Source organism: Salvelinus namaycush, chromosome 15, assembly GCF_016432855.1.
Source record: "Salvelinus namaycush isolate Seneca chromosome 15, SaNama_1.0, whole genome shotgun sequence".
NCBI lineage: Eukaryota > Metazoa > Chordata > Actinopteri > Salmoniformes > Salmonidae > Salvelinus > Salvelinus namaycush.
This window is the reverse complement of record NC_052321.1, coordinates 5,892,472-5,909,057: the sequence shown is the minus strand read 5'-3', so window position 1 is coordinate 5,909,057 and position 16,586 is coordinate 5,892,472.

The following is a 16,586-nucleotide window of genomic DNA, read 5'->3' as shown; positions in this document are numbered from 1 at the left end:
TCACAGATTTACTATTACGTCAAGACGACTCGTCTCAAGCGAAAGAAGTATACTCACCGTTTAGTGTATTACAGTCATGCACTAACACACACTGGATTACCTACCAAGACAGGTGAATAACCCACCTGGTGCAAGGCCTCACCATTTACATGTTTGCAGTAGAACCGCAGGCACTGCCTCAAGTGCTCTGCAGTACCTCATGTCAAACTCAATTCCACAACCTGTCAGGAGATTGGTTGACCAACTGACTTCTTTAATTATTTGTTATTTTTCTATTTTCTTCTTTTTTTTCATTTTTTGTAATTTTATTTATGTATTGTTTACTTCAGTTTATTTAGTAAATACTTTCTTAGCACTTATTCTTTCTTAAAACTGCATTGCTGGTTAAGGGCTTGTAGGTGAGCATTTCACTGTAAGGTCTACACCTGTAAAATTTGATTTGATTAGATTTTACTCACAATGACTGTATCCGTCATACGTAGCATAGCAACGAGTCAGAGAGCATTCAGTTATTTTTAGTCGGAAAGGGGAGAAAAAAAGGTCATCTGGTTGTCAGCCATTTTGGTTGTTACAGATGGTGAAAGGTGGCAGGCTGCCTACCATCCAGTCCCTGGATGATTATGACAATGTTTTAATGTCTGACTTTTTAGCAGACTAAAAGTGATAAATGTAGTTCATGGCTGCTCCTGCGGTCAGCAGTGCCAAGAAAGACAAGCGGGGAGAAGGTCAACACAGTTAGGCAAAGCAGCGCTGAGGGGGAGTCTGAAGGAGGTTAAGTGTCCCCCCTCACTCCCTCAATCCATATCTCCCTTATTGTTGCACACAATGATGAATGGCTCTGGGAGACATAATGGGAGCCCCTCGGTAAGCAACAGTTTGGACCACAGGGTTGGATATAGCGTTAGTACTCTCCTGAGCTTACACACAATACATACTCACACTTTCCCCCTGATTTGTCTCCATAGCCTATAAACCTGATTAACATCAGAACCAGAAGCGAGCAGGTACGTACCTTAAAAAAAACTGCAAGACTACATAAAATATAAACATATTTATTTGTTTAGCTTGACACCTCTCTATTCCACTGGCCTCTCAAACAGGTAGATACATCTTCTGGGACAAAAAAACTTGGATCACCACTTATCATAAGAGTACACACGTGCAACAACGTGGATCAAATTCTGCTGTGCGAGAAGGACGCACCAAACGAAACTTTACACCTCTCAAAAGAAAGTATGGTTGAGAGAATGCTTTTCTTCACACTCATTCTCTTTCCAAAGGTCTTTGCTCAGGTTTCCAAGACTTCCCGGTGGATGGGAAATCGGGTGCAGGATCTTGTCAAACTTTTTTTTTTCTCTTAAGAAAGACATGAGGCGAATAGCCCAAAATTCAACCTACTGCCGGACGCAATTGGGAAGTGATTGAACCTGAAACCCATTTTCATATTAGTGTAACGACCATTATGGAAACAGGAAGCTAATTAGCCAATGGCGTTGCGAGTTGGCCCAACTTGGCAAAGCTTGGTTGCACTGCAATGCACGAGCTGGAAACTGAAAAGGTTATCTGACATCCATTGAAATATTTTCTCTGTACTTTTCAGCAACCTGTCATTGATTTATTTTACAACTTCCCAGAAAGTTCACCTTACACCATTACACCAGCTATTGCGAATGCCACATCATCAATACAGCACATTATTTACATCATGAAGGTGCTACAATTTACCTTCAGACTTAGGGCTCGATTCAATCAGATCCGCTTTAGCCAACATCCGCTATATAGTTGTTTATATAGTTATATAGTATAGTTGTTGTTTGTGCAAAGTTATCAGGCTGGCGGACGTAAAGGTAATGGCGGACTGAACGAAGTTATGTAGAGCACCTCAAGATAAAACGTCATATTCTGAATATCTGCTAAGTTAGACTAAAATATTAGCACTACATAATCTGGTGGGTGATAACCTTCAATCTGGATAATAACACAAAACAAATCTTAAGACTAGAGACATTTATCGACAAATATTACGAAAACAAGCAACACCCAAACATGACGGAGAGTAAGACAGGGGAACCGATTTCAAAATGGAAACGTGACTCTTCTACAGACATAGACGATTTAATATTTTCACCACCGGGAATGGTAAAGGTCGAAACCGATCTGTTAAAATCAATAAATGACAAACTGGGTATACTTGAATTAGTTAGTAAGGATATAAAAGAGTTGAAGGCAAGCCTAGAGATGAGTGATGAAAAAGCTGCGACATTGGAGAAGGAAACACACAAGCTAAAAAGGACAGTCAATAAGATTGAAACCCGAAATGAATAAAATTAAAAAGGAGAACACCGTTCTGAGGGAAGCCTTACTGGACATACAGACTAGATCAATGAGAGAGAAGCTGGTACTTACAGGTAACCAGGAGAAAGAAGGGAAGTTCCTGAATCTGTAGTTAGAGAGTTCCTCCTTACAGCGCTTCAGATCCCACGCGAAGTTATCGACAAAATCCAACTTGAACGTGTACACCGCTTCGGACAGACAGGCCAAAGGTATGATCGCCCAATCGTTGCCAAATTTTTCCTTTAAAGATAAAATAATGGTTAAAAGCCTGGGTAAAAGACTTGCTGGGACCAAAATTGGCATGAATGATCAGTTTCCGAAGGAAATTGCAGAACGGCGCAAAGTTCTGTATCCAATTTTCAAAGAAATTAGATTAAAAGCGAAACGAGTAGCTCTCGTCGTTGATAAACTATATATTGATAACCAGTTGTTCAGAGACACAAAGACTACTCCATGGTTATTTAAAAAATTACAACGTTCTCATAGATGAGGAAAATAAACACAATTCTAGCCCGGTTATGGATTGTAACAATACAATAAAAAATATACCTTCTCTATATATCTTCACATATCACTATTTGAACACACAAGCACTAATTCAACATAGTGAAGATAAAAACTAAGTAAACAGAAGACACAGTATGTGTGGATGGTGTGGTGTGTGTTTATTTTTTATTTTATTTCTTATGTTTGGAAAGTTGAGTGAGTGAGTAATGAAATGGTTGCATATCCCAGAGCCAATGTATTGCTGTGAGCCGGGGTATGGGAGGGCTTTCAATGTTGTTCAGATGATGGATATTGTAACGTCCTGACCAGAGATCTTATGTGTTTTGCTTGTTTAGTGTTGGTCAGGACGTGAGCTGGGTGGGAATTCTATGTTGTGTGTCTAGTTTGTCTGTTTCTGTGTTCAGCCTAATATGGTTCTCAATCAGAGGCAGCTGTCAATCGTTGTCCCTGATTGAGAATCATATATAGGAGGCTTGTTTTGTGTTGGGATTTTGTGGGTGATTGTTTCCTGTGTCAGTGTTGGTGCCACACGGGACTGTGACGGTTAGTTTGTTTTGTCATTTTGTATAGTGTCTTGTTTTGTGCTAATTAAATCATGGAAAATTACCACGCTGCACATTGGTCCGACCCTTACTCCTTCTCCTCATCCGAGGAGGAGGAATTAGACAGCCGATAAAGAATCACCCACCAACCTCGGACCAAGCAGCGTGAGTACGGGCAGCAGCAGCAGCAGCGGCCCATTACACAGGAATCCTGGACATGGGAGGAAATTCTGGAGGGAAAAGGACACTGGGCTCACATTGGAGAATATCGCCGCTCTCGGGAAGAGATGGAGGCAGCTAAAACCCAGGAGCGGTGGTATGAGGAGGCAGCACGGAAGCGTGGCTGGAAGCCTGTGAAGAAACCCAAAAAAATTCTTGGGGGGGGGGGGGGGCTAAAGGGTAGTGTGGCGAAGGCAGGTAGGAAACCTGCGCCCACTTCCCATGCTTACCGTGGAGAGCGGGAGTACGGGCAGACACCGTGTTATGCGGAAGAGCGCATGGCGCATGGTGTCCCCGGTTCGCCAACACAGCCCAGTGCGGGTTATTCCACCTCCCCGCACTGGACGGGCTACAGGGAGCATTCAACCAGGTAAGGTTGGGCAGGCTCGGTGCTCAAGGGAGCCAGTACGCCTGCACGGTCCGGTATATCCGGCGCCACCTTCCCGCCCCAGCCCAGTACCACCAGTGCCTACACCACGCACCAGGCTTCCAGTGCATCTCCAGAGCCCTGTTCCTCCTCCACGCACTCTCGCTGTGGTGCGTGTCTCCAGCCCAGTACCTCCAGTTCCGGCACCACGCACCAAGCCTCCTGTGCGTCTCCAGAGCCCTGTACGCACTGTTCCTTCTCCCCGCACTCGCCCTGAGGTGCGTGCCCTCAGTCCGGTACCACCAGTTCAGGCACCACACACCAGGCCTATAGTGCGCTTTGAGAATCCAGTGTGCCCTGTTCCTGCTCCCCGCACTAGCCTTGAGGTGCGTGTCTCCAGTCCGGTACCACCAGTTCCGGCACCACGCACCAGGCCTACTGTGCGCCTCAGCAGGTCAGAGTCGGTCGTCTGTCCAACGCCGCCTGCACTGCCCGCCTGCCCAGCGCCATCTGAGCCTTCCGTCTGCCCAGCGCCGTCTGAGCCATCCGTCTGCCCAGCGCCGTCTGAGCCAACCGTCTGCCCAGCGCCGTCTGAGCCATCCGTCTGCCCCGCGCCATCTGAGCCATCCGTCTGTCCCGAGCCGTTAGAGCCGCCAGCCAGTCAGGAGCTGCCAGAGCCGCCAGCCAGTCAGGAGCTGCCAGAGCCGCCAGCCAGTCAGGAGCTGCCAGAGCCGCCAGCCAATCAGGAGCTGCCAGAGCCGCCAGCCAGTCAGGAGCTGCCAGAGCCGCCAGCCAGTCATGAGCTGCCCTCCAGTCATGAGCTGCCCTCCAGTCATGAGCTGCCCTCCAGTCATGAGCTGCCCTCCAGTCATGAGCTGCCCTCCAGTCCGGAGCTGCCCTCCAGTCCGGAGCTGCCACTCAGTCCGGAGCTGCCACTCAGTCCGGAGCTGCCACTCAGTCCGGAGCTGCCACTCAGTCCGGAGCTGCCACTCAGTCCGGAGCTGCCCCTCAGTCCGGAGCTGCCCCTCAGTCCGGAGCTGCCCTTCAGTCCGGAGCTGCCCTTCAGTCCGGAGCTGCCTCTCTGTCGTGAGCTACCTCGCTGTCTTGAGCTACCTTGCTGTCTTGAGCTACCTCTCTGTCTTGAGCTACCTCTCTGTCTTGAGCTACCTCTCTGTCTTGAGCTACCTCTCTGTCCTGAGCTACCTCTCTGTCCTGAGCTATCTCCTCTATCTAGGGGGGGCCTTGGTGAAGGTTCCTAGACCAAGGTCGGGGGAGAGGGTCAACACTCAAAGGACGCTAAGGAGGGGGACAAAGACAGTGGTAGAGTGGTGTCCTCGTCCTGCGCCGGAGCCGCCACCGCGGACAGATGCCCACCCAGACCCTCCTCTTGAGTTTTAGGGGTGCGTTCGGAGTCCGCACCTCAGGAGGGGGGTACTGTAACGTCCTGACCAGAGTTCTTATGTGTTTTGCTTGTTTAGTGTTGGTCAGGACATGAGCTGGGTGGGAATTCTATGTTGTGTGTCTAGTTTGTCTGTTTCTGTGTTCAGCCTAATATGGTTCTCAATCAGAGGCAGCTGTCAATCGTTGTCCCTGATTGAGAATCATATATAGGAGGCTTATTTTGTGTTGGGATTTTGTGGGTGATTGTTTCCTGTGTCAGTGTTGGTGCCACACGGGACTGTGACGGTTAGTTTGTTTTGTCATTTTGTATAGTGTCTTGTTTTGTGTTAATTAAATCATGGAAAATTACCACGCTGCACATTGGTCCGACCCTTACTCCTTCTCCTCATCCGAGGAGGAGGAATTAGACAGCCGATACAGATATACTTTTATAATGAATTATACGTCTTATTTATTTATTGTCCTATCATGGTGGAACAGTTTTAAAATAAATGATACATTTGATTTATTATTGTCCTGTCATGGGGAACTACATTTTTAAAATAAATTATAACTAATTAATTATTTATGATCCTATTTTAATGGTACGGTCCATGACCCTATACCCTAGACACCCACCTGAATGACCCAGATACTAAGGAAAAGTCCCTAACTGTTTTATGTGCCTGCTGTAAGCGGTCTGTATGCAGCCAAAATGAGGTCAGAGACCAAGAGCAGCACTGCCCCCTCAAGATTCTGAGCCTGCTTGGCAGGGTTGGTCCTGCAAAGCCAAAACCCCCTAAAGGGAGAGAATAATATACCAGGAAATTCTCAAAGCTGCTAATGAGAACCTTGACGACCTTGTACCTAGCCGGTAGGGATTCCGGTGGGTGCCCCCACCCAGGCAGTGGCAGTGCTGGCAACACTAGCTGCAGTAACCCATGGGGAGGGGATCACACTCGGACATTCAGAGAGGGGGTATATTATTGTGACCCTGGTGGCACAAAATCAAAGTCGTACTGCATGGAGATGCTTGGGAATATGGTCAATACTGGTGACCGTATTGGGGGTGTTTCAGGAAGAAGGTGTACATTTGACCTCCATCATCTAGGATGTGACAATGGTAAATAAAATCTCTCTCAAAAAAAATTACAATAATTTTGATCCAAATATGCAAATTGTCCAAACAGATCCTCAAGGTAGATGGATTATTTTAAATATGGTATTGGACAATAAACAGATATGGCTTATTAACCTATACGGTCCGAATAATGATGATCCAAGCTTCTTTGAAAATATATATAAGAATTTATCAACTCTACAAGCAACACTAGACTCTATTATTATGGTGGGAGATTTTAATACGGTCTTAAATACCTCTATGGACCGGAAAGGAAATCACACTACAAACTATCACCCTCAGGCACTTAAGGAAATCATGAATGTCATGGATATATTGGAATTAGTGGATATATGGAGACTTAAATACCCTGACCTAGTGAGATATACATGGCGGAGGCTTAATCAAGCTAGTTGTCTTGACTACTTTCTTATACCATTCTCTCTGGCACCAAAAGTTAAAAACGTGTTGATAGGGGACAGAATGCGGTCGGATCATCACATAATTGGCATATATATTACTCTTACAGAATTTCCACGTGGGCGAGGATATTGGAAATTTAATCAAAGCCTACTAGATGATAAATTGTTTGGAACTAGGATAGAAGAATTTATAACTGACTTTTTCAGACATAACATAGGTACAGCAGATCCCCGTATTGTATGGGACACTTTTAAGTGTGCCTTTAGAGGCAATGCAATTCAGTACTCATCTATAAAACAAAAGCAATTTAGATCAAAAGAGTCCATATTAACAAAGGAAATTGAAGGACTAACAGTACAGTTAGATAGCAATAAAAACGGTACCATAGAGGCACAGAATAAGTTAGAGGAAAAACAAAAAGAAATGGAGGAACTTATTCAAGAAAGATCCAGTGTAATATATTATAAAAATAAAGCGAACTGGATGGAATATGGGGAAAAATGCACCAAATTCTTTTTCAATCTTCAATATAGAAATGCTACCAAAAAAAATGTATTAAAACTTGTTACAAATGATGGAGTCACGCATGATTCACCAAATTATATTTTGAAAGAGGAAGTAAAGTACTTTAAGAATATTTTTTCGTTTCAGGCTCCTCCATCTCCACTAACTGAAACTAATTGTATGGATTTTTTTCCTAATAATAATGTAAAATTAACATCTGTACAGAAAGACTCATGTGAAGGCCAAATTACAGAGGAGGAACTGCTTAAAAAACCTCTTATGGCTGCAAGCCCGAGGTCGGTACACCTATGACAACATCCAGCTCAAAGTGCAGGGCGCGAAATTCAAAAAAATATATTTTTTAAATATTTAACTTTCACACATTAACAAGTCCAAGACACCAAATGAAAGATACAGATCTTGTGAATAAAGCCACCATTTCAGATTTTTAAAATGTTTTACAGGGAAGACAAAATATGTAAATCTATTAGCTAACCACGTTAGCAAAAGACACCACTTTTCTAACTCCATCAGTTTCTTACTCCATCAGGTGCTATCACCAATTCGGCCAAATAAAGATATTGATAGCCACTAACCAAGAAAAAACCTCATCAGATGACAGTCTGATAACATATTTATTGTATAGGATAGGTTTTGTTAGAAAAATGTGCATATTTCAGGTATAAATCATAGTTTACAATTGCACCCACCATCACAACTCGACTAGAATAAATACAGAGAGCAACGAGAATTACCTAATTACTAATCATAAAACATTTCTTAAAAATACACAGCTCACAGCAATGGAAAGACACAGATCTTGTGAATTCAGACAATATTTCAGATGTTCTAAGTGTTTTACAGCGAAAACACAATAAATCGTTATATTAGCATACCACATGTGCAAACGTTACCCGAGCATTGATTCAAGCCAAAGAGAGCGATAACGTAATCATCGCCAAAATATATTAATTTTTTCACTAACCTTCTCAGAATTCTTCCGATGACACTCCTGTAACATCATATTACAACATACATATAGAGTTTGTTCGAAAATGTGCATATTTAGCCACAAAAAAACGTGGTTATACAATGACAATACTAGCAAAACTAGCCTGAAAATGTCGGGCGCCATCTTTAACAGTGATCTTGTCTCATGCATAACTATTCATAAACTTGACTAAAAAAATATAAGTTGGACAGCTATCGAAAGACAAATTAGTTCTTAATGCAATCGCTGAATTACATTTCTAAAATTATCCTTACTGTGCAATACAGGGTTCGCCAAGCGAAGCTATACCAAAGAAAATGGCGGAATATGCGTTTAAAATTTTTCGACAGAACAACGATTTATCATCTTAAATATTTCTTACTATGAGGTGATCTTCCATCAGAATCTTGGGCAATGTATCCTTTCTTGGGTCTAATCTTCTTTTGGTCGAAAGATGTCCTCTTGTCCGTCGAAATGCCCACTAACGTTCGACCGGGACCCCGAAATGTGCCCGGCGCTTCAAAGTGCAACACAAAGCAATGCCTCAAAATCGCACTAAACGGATATAAATTGCTATAAAACGGTTTAAATTAACTACCTTATGATGTTTTTAACACCTATAACGAGTAAAAACATGACCGGCGAAATATTACTGGCTAAACCCAAGCTTGGAAAGAGAGCAGGTCCGACGTACATCGTGCGTCAGGCGCAGCAGGAAAAGAACGGTACATCCGGTCTTTGGCCTTTTATACAGGCCCTGATTGCGCAATCGACTCCATTCAAATTGTCACCTCTTACTGACATCTAGAGGAAAGCGTAGGCAGTGTTTGTAGCATCATAGCATTCACAGGGACTTATGAACTGACCTGGGAGCAGGGGCCAAGATTTCTGAAATCTCTCCATATCAGGAAAAGTGCTGTAGAATGAGTTCTGTTCCACTCAGAGACATAATTCAAACGGCTATAGAAACTAGAGAGTGTTTTCTATCCAATAATAACAATAATATGCATATTGTACGAGCAAGAATTGAGTACGAGGCCGTTTGAAATGGGCACCTTAAACAGAGCTACTCAATACTGCCCCTGCAGCCATAAAAAGTTAATGCAATTGGGGCCTTTAAGGATGGGAAAACTCCAGGGCTGGATGGCATACCAGTGGAAGTATACAAAACTTTTTTTGATATACTCACAGGACCATTATTAGCTTGTTTTAACCACTCCTATATAAATGGTAGATTATCAGACACGCAACAAGAATGTCTGATACCATTATTACTGAAACAAGACCCAAGTGGTATATATAAAGATCCAGTACATTAAAAAAATTGGAGACCTCTTACACTTCAGTGTTGTGATGCAAAAATCCTAGCAAAATGCTTGGCGCATAGAATTAAAAAAGTATTGTCAGATATTATTCATCCTAATCAGACAGGTTTTTTACATGGACAATACATTGGAGATAATATAAGACAAGTACTGGAAACAATAGAACACTATGAAATATCGGGGACACCAGGCCTGGTTTTCATACCTGATTTTGAAAAGGCTTTTGATAAAGTACGACTGGAGTTTATATATAAATGCCTAGAATATTTCAATTTTGGGGAATCTCTTATAAAATGGGTTAAAGTTATGTATAGTAACCCTAGGTGTAAAATAGTAAATAATGGCTACATCTCAGAAAGTTTTAAACTATCTAGAGGAGTAAAACAAGGTTGTCCACTATCGGCATATCTATTTATTATTGCTATCGAAATGTTAGCTGTTAAAATTAGATCAAACAATAATATTAAGGGATTAGAAATCCATGGCTTAAAAACTAAGGTGTCATTGTACGCTGATGATTCATGTTTTCTTTTAAAACCACAATTAGTCTTTCCACGGCCTCTTAGAGGATCTAGATACTTTTGCTATCCTCTCTGGATTAAAACCAAATTATGAAAAATGTACCATATTACGTATTGGATCACAAAAAAAATGCACATTTTACATTACCATGTAGATGACCAATTAAATGGTCTGACGGAGATGTGGACATACTCGGTATACAAATCCCAAAAGAAAGAAATTATCTCACTCCAATAAATTTTTATAGAAAGTTAGCAAAAATAGATAAGATCTTGCTACCATGGAAAGGAAAATACCTGTCTATTTGTGGAAAAATCACCCTGATTAACTCTTTAGTCATATCACAGTTTATGTATTTGCTTATGGTTTTGCCTACACCTAGTGACCTGCTTTTTAAATTATATGAAGAAAAAAATATTCCACTTTATTTGGAACGGCAAGCCAGATAAAATTAAAAGGGCCTATTTATATAACGAATATGAATTTCGGAGGGCAGAAATTATTAAATATTAAAGCATTAGACCTCTCACTAAAGGCATCAGTCATACAAAAGTTATACTTAAATCCAAACTGGTTCTCTAGTAAATTGGTACGAATGTCTCATCCTATGTTCAAGAATGGCCTTTTCCCCTTTATTCAGATTACACCTGCTCACTTTCGGTTGTTTGAAAAGGAAATAATCTCCAAAATATCTTTATTTTTTAAACAAGCCTTAGAAAGTTGGTTGCAATTTCAGTTTAATCCACCTGAAAGGACGGAACAAATAGTACAACAAATATTGTGGTTAAATTCAAATATAGTAATTGATCAAAAAAAAAGTATTTATCGAAGAAAAAAAAAAAAAAAAAAAAGTATAATTTTAGTGAATGATATCATAAATAGGACTGGTAGAGTTATGTCACACATGCAGCTAACACAGACATATGGAAATGTCTGCTCTACCCAAAATTACAACCAATTAATTGCAACATTACCACAAAAAATGGAAGAGGCAAGTAGAAGGGGATAAAGTAAGGAACTTGTATGTCGGCCCTATATTAAAGAACATAAATGGTTAAAGAAAAGTGTGACAAATAAAATCATATACCAATTTCATTTAAGGACCAAAAAACTGACAGCTGTGCCATATAAATTGCAAAATAGTTGGGAAGAGATTTTCGATGTACCCATTCCATGGCACATGGTTTATGAATTGATACGCAAAACAACGCCGGGTTCAAAACTTCACATTTTTCAATTTAAATTACTACAAAATTCTTGCATCTAATAGAATGTTATATATATGGGGGATACAATCTTCCCAGCTCTGCAGATTCTGCTGTGAGGAGGCAGAGTCATTAGATCATTTATTTTGGTATTGTCCATAGCTCGTTTTTGGTCACTGGTCCAGGAATGGCTGAAGAATTGCAACATTTGCCTAGAACTAACGCTACAGATAGCAATACTGGGTGATTTGAAAAGCCATAGTCAATCAATCAATAATATAATAATTATTTAAGCAAAAAAATATATTTTTAATTTACAATCTGTAGAAGCTATGAGAATAGGAAGGTTCAATTATTTTGTGAAGCATCACAGCACAGTTGAAAAATATATGGCAAATGGAAATCTGAAGTAGATGATGTTGAGAGATAGATGGGAGGGGTTGAATGGAGCTGAAGGGTGGGACTAATAACAAGATAAACAATGTTAAACATACGGGATCTGTAAAATGTATATAGGTTCGGAACTTTTATGAAATAGCACAGTTACAAATAGAAATCAAACAGGATGGACATCAGAAATAGAGGAAGGACTAAGAACAAACAGGAGAGAACTATTGTAGAGTAGACTGTGTCTGTAAAATGTGTATAAGATGTATAAATTGAAGGTAAAAGCAGAAGTGTTTATTAGTTTACTCCAATTGGGGGATCGGCGGTAGGGTTTGCGGGGAATAACAATAAAGGTATATTCTTTAAAAAAGTATGTATGTCTATATAGGTATGTGTATGTATATATGTGTATATGTATGCATACGTGTATGGATATATATATTTACCCCAAAAATATGGGGGATTGGAAATGATGCAGACAATTACATTGGAAGCAACATTCTTTCCGCAATATTAAGCTGATCCACCCCTTTTTTTTTTTACATATGGCCTACACTTTCTCGTTCTGAACTCCTAGTGGAAATGGGGCGGGTGACAATAATCGCAAGAGCAGCTGCTGACCCCGGCGCCGCCCGAGATGGCCGCCTCGCTTCGCGTTCCTTGGAAAATATGCAGTATTTTGTTTTTTTATGTGTTATTCCTTACATTGGTACCCCAGGTAATCTTAGGTTTCATTACATACAGTCGGGAGGAACTACTGAATATAAGAGCAACGTCAACTCACCACCGTTACAACCAGGAATATGACTTTCCCGAAACGGATCCAGAGTTTTTTGCCTTCCACCCAATACAATGGATCTGATCCCAGCCGGCGACCCTATGCGACGCCGTAAAAGGGGCAAACGTAGTGGTCTCCTGGTCAGGCTTCGGAGACGGGCACATCGCGCTCCACTCCCTAGCATACTACTCGCCAATGTCCAGTCTCTTGACAATAAGGTTGATGAAATCCGAGCAAGGGTAACATTCCAGAGAGACATCAGAGATTGTAACGTTCTCTGCTTCACGGAAACATGGCTAACTCAAGAGACGCTAACGGAGTCGGTGCAGCCAGCTGGTTTCTTCACGCATCGCGCCGACAGAAACATACATCTTTCTGGTAAGAAGAGGGGCGGGGGTGTATGCCTTATGATTAACGAGACGTGGTGTGATCATAACAACATACAGGAACTCAAGTCATTCTGTTCACCTGATCTAGAATTCCTCACAATCAAATGTCGACCGCATTATCTACCAAGGGAATTCTCTTCGATTATAATCACAGCCGTATATATTCCCCCCCAAGCAGACACATCGATGGCCCTGAACGAACGTTATCTGGCTCTTTGTAAACTGGAAACCACACACCCTGAGGCTGCATTCATCGTAGCTGGGGATTTTAACAAGGCTAATCTGAAAACAAAACTCCCTAAATTCTATCAGCATATCGATTGTGCTACCAGGGCTGGTAAAACCTTGGATCATTGTTATACTAACTTCCGCGGCGCATATAAGGCCCTCCCCCGCCCTCCTTTCGGAAAAGCTGACCACGACTCCATTTTGTTGCTTCCAGCCTACAAACAGAAACTAAGACAACAAGCTCCCTCGCTCAGGTCTGTTCAACGCTGGTCCGACCAATCTGATTCCACGCTTCAAGACTGCTTCGATCACGCGGATTGGAATATGTTCCGCATTGCGTCCAACAACAATATTGACGAATACGCTGATTCGGTGAGCGAGTTCATTAGAAAGTGCATTGACGATGTCGTACCCACAGCAACGATTAAAACATTCCCAAACCAGAAACCGTGGATTGACGGCAGCATTCGCGTGAAACTGAAAGCGCGAACCACTACTTTTAACCAGGGCAAGGTGACCGGAAACATGACCGAATACAAACAGTGTAGCTATTCTCTCCGCAAGGCAATCAAACAAGCTAAGTCCCAGTATAGAGACAAAATAGAGTCGCAATTCAACAGCTCAGACACAAGAGGTATGTGGCAGGGTCTACAGTCAATCACGGATTACAAAAAGAAAACCAGCCCCGTCGCGGACCAGGATGTCTTGCTCCCAGACAGGCTAAATAACTTTTTTGCTCGCTTTGAGGACAATACAGTGCCACTGACACGGCCCGCTACCAAAACCTGCGGGCTCTCCTTCACTGCAGCCGAGGTGAGTAAAACATTTAAACGTGTTAACCCTCGCAAGGCTGCAGGCCCAGACGGCATTCCCAGCCGCGTCCTCAGAGCATGCGCAGACCAGCTGGCTGGTGTGTTTACGGACATATTCAATCAATCCTTATCCCAGTCTGCTGTTCCCACATGCTTCAAGAGGGCCACCATTGTTCCTGTTCCCAAGAAAGCTAAGGTAACTGAGCTAAACGACTACCGCCCCGTAGCACTCATTTCCGTCATCATGAAGTGCTTTGAGAGACTAGTCAAGGACCATATCACCTCCACCCTACCGGACACCCTAGACCCACTCCAATTTGCTTACCGACCCAATAGGTCCACAGACGACGCAATCGCAACTACACTGCACACTGCCCTAACCCATCTGGACAAGAGGAATACCTATGTGAGAATGCTGTTCATCGACTACAGCTCAGCATTTAACACCATAGTACCCTCCAAACTCATCATCAAGCTCGAGACCCTGGGTCTCGACCCCGCCCTGTGAAACTGGGTCCTGGACTTCCTGACGGGCCGCCCCCAGGTGGTGAGGGTAGGTAACAACATCTCCACCCCGCTGATCCTCAACACTGGGGCCCCACAAGGGTGCGTTCTGAGCCCTCTCCTGTACTCCCTGTTCACCCACGACTGCGTGGCCATGCACGCCTCCAACTCAATCATCAAGTTTGCGGATGACACTACAGTGGTAGGCTTGATTACCAACAATGACGAGACGGCCTACAGGGAGGAGGTGAGGACCCTCGGAGTGTGGTGTCAGGAAAATAACCTCACACTCAACGTCAACAAAACAAAGGAGATGATTGTGGACTTCAGGAAACAGCAGAGGGAGCACCCCCCTATCCACATCGACGGGACAGTAGTGGAGAAGGTGGAAAGTTTTAAGTTCCTCGGTGTACACATCACGGACAAACTGAATTGGTCCACCCACACAGACAGCGTTGTGAAGAAGGCGCAGCAGCGCCTCTTCAACCTCAGGAGGCTGAAGAAATTCGGCTTGTCACCAAAAGCACTCACAAACTTCTACAGATGCACAATCGAGAGCATCCTGTCGGGCTGTATCACCGCCTGGTACGGCAACTGCTCCGCCCACAACCGTAAGGCTCTCCAGAGGGTAGTGAGGTCTGCACAACGCATCACCGGGGGCAAACTACCTGCCCTCCAGGACACCTACACCACCCGATGTCACAGGAAGGCCATAAAGATCATCAAGGACAACAACCACCCAAGCCACTGCCTGTTCACCCCGCTATCATCCAGAAGGCGAGGTCAGTACAGGTGCATCAAAGCAGGGACCGAGAGACTGAAAAACAGCTTCTATCTCAAGGCCATCAGACTGTTAAACAGCCACCACTAACATTTAGCGGCCGCTGCCAACATACTGACTCAACTCCAGCCACTTTAATAATGGGAATTGATGGAAATTATGTAAAAATGTACCACTAGCCACTTTAAACAATGTCACTTAATATAATGTTTACATACCCTACATTACTCATCTCATATGTATATGTATATACTGTACTCTATATCATCTACTGCATCTTGCCATCTTTATGTAATACATGTATCACTAGCCACTAAACTATGCCACTTTATGTTTACATACCCTACATTACTCATCTCATATGTATATACTGTACTCTATACCATCTACTGCATCTTGCCTATGCCGTTCTGTACCATCACTCATTCATATATCTTTATGTACATATTCTTTATCCCTTTACACTTGTGTATATAAGGTAGTAGTTGTGGAATTGTTAGGTTAGATTACTTGTTGGTTATTACTGCATTGTCGGAACTAGAAGCACAAGCATTTCGCTACACTCGCATTAACATCTGCTAACCATGTGTATGTGACAAATAAAATTTGATTTGATTTGACCGATTTGATGCGCCAACCGGACATCACCGGTTAATGCTTGATCTGATTGGCCTTAGAGAGGTCATACTGAGAGCAGGGTCAGTTGACCTACTCTGTCATGGTGAGATCTACTACTTATCTTTTCATCTCCATGGATATATTTGCTTCTTGTTTTTTGATCAGTAACACATGGGCGGTCTGGATGATGACGACTGAAGTTCCCTTCATTGTCCAGCCTGGTCCCCAATGAGCTACAAACACACACACACACACACACACACACACACACACACACACACACACACACACACACACACGTTTGGGCTCGTAACAAGAAACCTGACGGAAACGTGAAGTGCTGAAACCCGAGCTACCTGAGCCAAGTCCCAAGGCAGTCCGTCAGAAGGCCGGTTGATGTATCGCTACGGTCGCATCGGTCATGGGGACTCGAGGAAACGGACGGACGTTTGCCCTGGGACGTCTTAGCAATGAGTGTTAACATCCAGAGTGGAGACAGGCCTATCACTCTTCTGCAGCCTCCACGCCCCAACATCAGCATCCATTAATCACAGCCAAGCCTTGGCCAGCGCTGGTGACACACCGGGACTAGAGTTGTCATTCAGGCCATACATTATGTCAGTTGAAGCTGTTTTTTATTAACAGCATGA